This window comes from Chionomys nivalis, chromosome X, assembly GCF_950005125.1.
Source record: "Chionomys nivalis chromosome X, mChiNiv1.1, whole genome shotgun sequence".
In the NCBI taxonomy this organism is placed as follows: domain Eukaryota; kingdom Metazoa; phylum Chordata; class Mammalia; order Rodentia; family Cricetidae; genus Chionomys; species Chionomys nivalis.
This window is the reverse complement of record NC_080112.1, coordinates 9,588,170-9,595,945: the sequence shown is the minus strand read 5'-3', so window position 1 is coordinate 9,595,945 and position 7,776 is coordinate 9,588,170.

The window sequence follows — 7,776 nt, the reverse complement described above, 5'->3', positions numbered from 1 at the left end:
CCTATGTCTAGTTTGCTCTCTCTACTCTGTACTAGCCTTTGAAGATGTGAGATCTCGGGTTCCTTCTCCTGCTGCCATGCCTGCTACATGTTACCACAATGGTAAACTCTTATTACTCTGGAACTGTAAGCCCAATTCATTGTAATTTGTTTCTGGTGTTGATGTTTCACCAAAGCAACAAAAAAGTAACTAATGTACAAAGCACTCAAATAACCTAAAATAAAGAGAACATGATATTATTTTTCTAAGAGAATAGTCATTAAGTCTTTGCTAAAAAATTCTAAGATGCTATTATAAAATATCCATATTTCTAAATCTGATTTTTCTTTACCAAACTAGTTAGGGCATTTGAATTTCACAGCCATCACCTCTGATGAGTAGAAGTTCATTATTTTGATAACTTAAATATGGTGTTATATGTGATAGTGACAAAAACCATCCAGATTTACCCAAAATATTTCAAATAATTTCTAGCTCAAGATGTAGCTTCTTCTGTATAGGCAATTAGGTTTTCTGCTCATTCTTTTTTCCATTCTCCCTAGGAAGATGAAAATATTTATTTTGTTCTTGGAATCAAACAGATTTAGAACACTGAGTCAGTAATTCTTTATCCCTCTAAAGATAGCAGAATCTGGGAGATTGGAGTTTAAAATGAATTGGACTAAAGTATCATATAATACCCAACTTTATTCAGAGCATCAGATAATTTAGATAATTTATATTCTTAGGGTTAAGATGAGTCACATGAATAAATTGTATAATAACAAGGATAATTCACATATGGTGTTGAGGGGAGCTATGGGCTGCCTTCTGGCCACTCAGCTCCCAGTTGCCTGGCTAGCTTATGCCCCAAAATAACAACACACAAACTGTATTCTTTTAAACACTGCTTGGCCCATTAGCTCTAGCCCTTACTGGCTAATTCTCATATCCTGATCAACCCATCTCTAATAATCTGTGTAGCACCAGTCTTACTAGGAAAGATTCAGCATGTCTGACCTGGCGGCTTGCTTCATCGCGTCTGCCCTGGAGAGCAGCGGCATGGCATCTGAGCTCAATTCCTCTTCCTCCCAGCATTCTGTTCTGTTTACTCCACCCACCTATGTTCTAAGCTATGAGGGCTAAGCAGTTTCTTTATTATTTAACCAATGACCTTCCTCCATCAATGTGGCATAATCATGTTTTCCATAGAGGCATATAAACAAATAACTAGCCAATTTTGATGTATAATCTGAAGAAAATTCACTCTTATTTGTTACATCTGGGAGGGGCAGGAAAGCAAGTTCCAGGAACAATTCCATGTTTTTGAATAAACTTAGATCATAAGACTCTTCTCTTTTCATTATTAATTAATTTTGCTTTTATAATTTAACTTTTTTATTTTTTAAAAAGTGAAAACAAACTTTTTTTGTATTATATGTACAATATAAGTTTCCACTCTCTCCCCTCCTCCCCTCCCCTCCACATACCTTCCACCCCACCACATCCACTTCTCATAGAGGATAAGGCACATTGCTTTGACAAAGATCCAAGGCCCTCCCTACTTTATCTAGGCTGAGCAAGGTATACATCCAAAGAGAATGGGTTTTAAAAATGCCAGTACATGCAGTATGGATAAATCCTACTGCTACTGCCAGTGGCCCCTCAGTGTGCCCAAGCCATGCAACAGTCAACCACAATCAGAGGGACTAGTTTGATTCTATGCTTGTTCCTTCCCAGTCGGGATGGAGTTGGTGAGCTCCCATTAGCTCAGGTAAACCTGTTGTGAGGAGCAGTGGGCTGCATCCTGTCTCCCGGCTATCTTTATCCAAAATAATTACACAGAAACCGTATTCTTTTAAACACTGCCTGGCCCATTAGTTCCAGCCTCTTATTGGCTAACTCTTATATATGGATCTAACCCATTTCTAATAATCTGTGTAGCACCACAAGCTGGCTTACCAGGAAAGATCTTAACCTGCATCTGTCTGGAGTAGGAGAATCATGACAACTGCCTGACTCGGCTTCTTTCTCCCAGCATTCTGTTCTGTTTACTCCGCCTACCTAATTTTCTGTCCTATCAAAGGCGAAGCAGTTTCTTTATTAATTAACCAATGAAAGCAACAGATAGAAAGATGACCCTCCTCCATCATAAACTATTTCAGTGGATGAACCCTTCATGATTTTGACCTCTTTGTTTATATTCTCATTCCTTTCATTCTTCAACTGGACTTTGGGATCTCAGTCCAGTATTCTGATGCAGGTCTCTGCCTTTGTTTCCATCAGTAGCTGGATGAAGTTTCTATTGTTCTTTTTTCTTGGAGTCTTTTGACAGACACTCAGAATTCCCCTGAAAAACTCCATTCTTGAATCATGTTTTGACAAATAATCATTATTCTGCAATGTCTGCCTTTGACACACTTAAAATATTTTTGTTAATGGTCTGTGTTTTACTTGTATATCTAATGCTTATGATCTTCCCATGTTTTCATCATCCAGCCTATAGGATCCAAAAACAAATTTTTAGTTGAATTCGTGAGACAAGCTTAAATATATTGATTTAAAATCCACCCTCAACCCTTGCTCTTATAGAGCTCTCAATAATGCCAAATTTTAATTAGTAGTTATTCGTACTAATCTAGACATATTAATCTGTGCTTAAGAACCATTTTTAGTTTTCTTGTGAAAAATACCTGAAAAGAACATAGAAGACAGAAAGACAGGTTTAGTGCCAAGTTTGAGAAGAAATATAGTCCATCAGGACAGGGAAGACATGATAAGAAGAACATGACAAGACTGGTAACACTGTGTTGGCATTTGGAAATTAGAGACCAAATAACAAGTAAGTTGACTGACAGATCTCAAGGCTCACTCATAGTAATCCACTTCCCCCTGTGAGATTTCCCAGCCTAAACTTTGTACATGTAAGTGGAGACTGCTCACTTGTTTCTCAGCTGCCCAGACCCAAATAATCACACAGAAACTATGTTACTTCCAACATGGTTTATGATTATTCTTGGTTAACTCTTACATCTTAATTAACCCATTTCTATTAACCAATGTATCATCATAAGGGCTACAAGTAAGATTCCAGCATCTCTCTCCTTTGGCAGCTACATGACCTCTCCCTGACTCTGCTTTCTTTCTCCCTGAATTTAGTTTAGTTTTCCTGCCAGACTCTACTCTGCCCTGCTGTTGTGAGGGGCTGCTTGTTTATCCCCAGCTGTTCATTCTCAAATAACAATCTGTTGTAGGAAGTCACTTGTTTGTTTCCCAACCGCCCTGACTCAAAATAACCACTCAGAAACTGTATTAATTAAATCACTGCTTGACCTATTAGCTTTAGCTTCTTATTGGCTACCACCTACATCTTAATTTAACCCAATTCTATTATTTTATATTTTACCATGAGGGTTGTGTTCTACCAGCAAGGTTCCAGTTGTCAGCTTGCTTCTTTTCCTTCTGTGAGTTCCTTGATGCCTCACTGACTCCGCCTTCTTTTTCCCATCATCCAGTTTAGTTTTCTTGCCTCTCTCAATTCTGCTAAGCCACTGGCCAAAGCAGACTTATTTATTTATTTATTTAACCAATAAAAGCAACACCCTGCCACAGGCTAAAGCAGCTTCTTTATTAACCAACTTCTTTATTAAACATTCATAGCATACAGATGGGAATCCCACATCATTCACAACATTCCAATACATATCACAGTTGTGTACCACATCTTCAAATATGTGAGGCTATAGGTTAAATTTCATATTCAAAAAAGCTTCTGTCCCCACTCTACAGATTAAATGAGTCCTATCTTCAACTTGTGAAACATATGTTCTGGTTTCCAATGTGAATGCTTATAGACCATCAATGATCCAACCATAAATATGGAGCCACAAATCATGGTTTACAATGATACTTGAAGAGTATATAGAATAAGGGAAATCTGTATACATAATGTGACACTTATATGTCTGCATGGGATATCTAGCAAATAAATTTAGATATTTCAAAGCATCCAAATGTTTACCACTTAAAATAATAAAGTAGAGGCTAATTGACTTCTATATAAATGCCTATGATAAGGCACAGTCAAATTTGACCAAAACTGATTTTTCTGAATAGGTATTTTTTCCTCTGTTTTTTATTTTGCAAAGACATTTCTCTTAAAATTAGCAGTTGACTCTTTTCTGTCTATGTCTCTTAAGGATGCAATGTGTCTCATCCCACCTGCTATTTTTTTGTGGACATCTACATTGAGAATCTTGCTTTTGTCACTTTATAATACTAACATCTTCAAGCATCTCATTCCTGCATAATAAAAGTGTCTGTGCTATTGTATCCTGTGTCAAAACTTTTTTCAAAATTAAGGATTCATCATTGATTTCATTCATTCAAGCATTTTTCTTCAGTAAATAAGTTAGTAGTAACTAAAATGGAATAAATGTCTCAAATTGACATATTTACTTGGCATACTACTTACTAAATGCAGGTTTTCAGGCTTTCCAATGTTTGAATCTTTCAATTGGCATGCTTCTGTGTAATTAAAAATGGATCAATGAGTCTATTTATTTATTAAGTATACAGTGTTCTGTCTGTGTGTATGCCTGCAGGCCAGAAGAGGGCACCAGACCTCATTACAGATGGTTGTGAGCCACCATGTGGTTGATGGGAATTGAACTCAGGACCTTTGGAAGAGCAGACAGTGCTCTTAAACTCTGAGCCATCTCTCCAGCCCCTGGATCAATGAGTCTTACAGACACTAACATCATGAGAATATGGGATCTACCAAGGTTTATATATATATATATATATATATATATATATATATATATAGAGAGAGAGAGAGAGAGAATATATATATATATATATATATATATATATATATATATATATATATATATATTGTTTATACATTAGTTTTTTTAAGTGATACCTATGGAGACCAGAAGAAAGTATCAGGTCCATTGGAACTTGATTTCCAGACATCTTATGTAGGTGCTGGGAATTGAATCTGGGCCTTCCGCAAGAGCTATGAATGCTCTTAATTACTGAGCCATTTCTCCAGCCTGATTATGAACCCTTCTTAAACCATCCTGTCTTAGTCTACTTATATTGCTACAACAAAATATAGACAGAACAGCTAACTACGGGTGTTAATGTCCCTCAAATATGGAGGTTGACAGTTTGAAAAATCTATATATTATGAGATATAATGTCTGTTAAAAGGCCTGCTTCTTAGTTCACTGACAGATATTTTTCCTTATTTGTTCCCATGAATAAATGAGTTAAGTGATCTTTCTTGCATCCTTTTGTAATGATACTAGTTCTATTTATAAGGGCTTCTCCCTCATGACCTTGTCATCTCCTACCATAGTTACATTTCTATTGCTGTGATAAAACAGTGATAAAGGCAACTTATAAAATAATGCTTTAAATTGTTCTTAATTATACATTTAGAATGCATCAACATGGCTGTCTGTTTATGTAGTTTCTTTTCTTTCTGTTATGCAATAGGTAACATATTAATTCCATCATTTTTAACTTTTTTATTTTCTAAATATGAGTTATGATCACATTTCTGCTCTTTTTACAATTAAATGCACTGAAACACATATTTGTAATGTTTTCATATTATCATCCCATTCTTTGTTGAATATGCAACACTTAGATTGTCTTCACATCATTGTTCTCTGATACTGGATTAGAAACATGTATTAAGTCATTGATGAATTTTAAATTGGCAAAACAAACAGATTTTCTAAGGCCAGACTTGTCGCTATAACTTGTTCTTTCCCATAGGACATATTTCTATTTTTAATTTTTAACAGTCTTTCTTTTTCCTTTTATTTTTACAGCAATCTTTTATTTATTTATTTATTTATTTATTAAAGATTTCTGTCTCCTCCCCGCCACCGCCTCCCATTTCCCTCCCCCTCCCCCAATCAACTCGCCCTCCCTCAGCAGCCCCAAGAGCAGTCAGGGTTCCCTGCCCTGTGGGAAGTCCAAGGACCTCCCACCTCCTTCCAGGTCTAGTAAGGTGGGCATCCAAACAGCCTAGGCTCTCACAAAGCCAGTACGTGCAGTAGGACCAAAACCCAGTGCCATTGTTCTTGACTTCTCAGTAGCCCTCATTGTCTGCTATGTTCAGCAAGTCCGGTTTTATCCCATGCTTTTTCAGACCCAGTCCAGCTGGCCTTGGTGAGTTCCCGATAGAACATCCCCATTGTCTCAGTGTGTGGGTGCACCCCTCGTGGTCCTGAGTTCCTAGCTCGTGTTCTCTCTCCTTCTGCTCCTCATTTGGACCTTAGGATTTCAGTCCGGTGCTCCAATGTGGGTCTCTATCTCTGTCTCCTTTCATCGCCTGATGAAGGTTAATATCCAGGAGGATAACTATATGTTTTTCTTTGGGTTCACCTTCTTATTTAGCTTCTCTAGGATCACGAATTATAGGCTCAATGTCCTTTATTTATGGCTAGAAACCAATTATGAGTGAGTACATCCCATGTTCCTCTTTTTGGGTCTGGCTTACCTCACTCAGGATAGTGTTTTCTATTTCCATGCATTTCCATGCAAAATTCAAAAAGTCATTCTTTTTTACTGCTGAGTAGTACTCAAATATGTAAATATTCCATACTTTCTTCATCCATTCTTCCATTGAAGGGCATCTAGGTTGTTTCCAGGTTCTGGCTATTACAAACAATGCTGCTATGAACATAGCAATCTTATATTACATATTAATTTCAGTTCACTCTCCCTTCCATAATCCAGCTTCTTCACCTTACCACCACCCACCCCTATCCACTATTCAGAGAGTGTTAGGCTTTCCATCCATAGTAAACAATGTCTAGCACATCACTTTGAGGCAGGACCAAGGTCTTACTCCCATATATAGGCTGAGCAAGGTATCCTTCCAAAGAGAATGGGCTCCAAAAAGCCAGTTCAAGCAATAGGCATAAATCCTGGTTCTACTGCTAGTGACTCCACAAACTCCACACAATTGTCAGCCACAAGCAAAGTGCCTAGTTCGGTCCTATGCAGTTTCCCCATCTGTCAGTCTGAAATCAGTGAGCCCTGACTTGCTCAAGTCAGCTGTTTTTGTGGGTTTCCCCATCATGGTCTTGACCCTATTATTTCTTATTTATATTTTTCTGTTTATATCTCCTCCCCTTACTAAACGGTAATGTCCTTATAGAAAGATTGGTTTCTTATTTATTTTACTTTGTTTTGCCATTGTTTAGTATGCTTGTATAATTATGGATTCTAAGCCATGAATCAATAGTTATAATAAGTATCTATTACATTCTCAATATTTTTTTCCATTTTAATAATAGCAGTAGAAAATAGTCAAATCAGACAGTTGTTTATAATTCAATATATGATGGATAATCATTTCAGTAAGAAAAAGCAACATGCTATGGATCAGACAGACAAACAAAGATATATCCCATTTGAACCAGTTGCTCTGGTATAATCAGCAATATCTACTACCTTTCTCTATTACATGTACCAGACATATTGTGTAGACATTGGAAAAATAAGATAACAACACTGAAAGAAGCCAACGTTACTGGAGTTAATATATGAAAAACATTTACTGTTTCACAGTCAGAAAATAAAGAAGCAGAGGAAGATAATGCAACTGATTTGTGTTACCTGTTTCCTGAAATTGCTCTCACATTGCTTATCTTTGAGGGATAAGAACTAGGTGTAGACCAAAGAAATAATTGCCTCTTGATTTTATATATGATTAAAAGAGCAATAAACTTGTAAAGCTCCATAAAATATGCATTACACAATGAATAT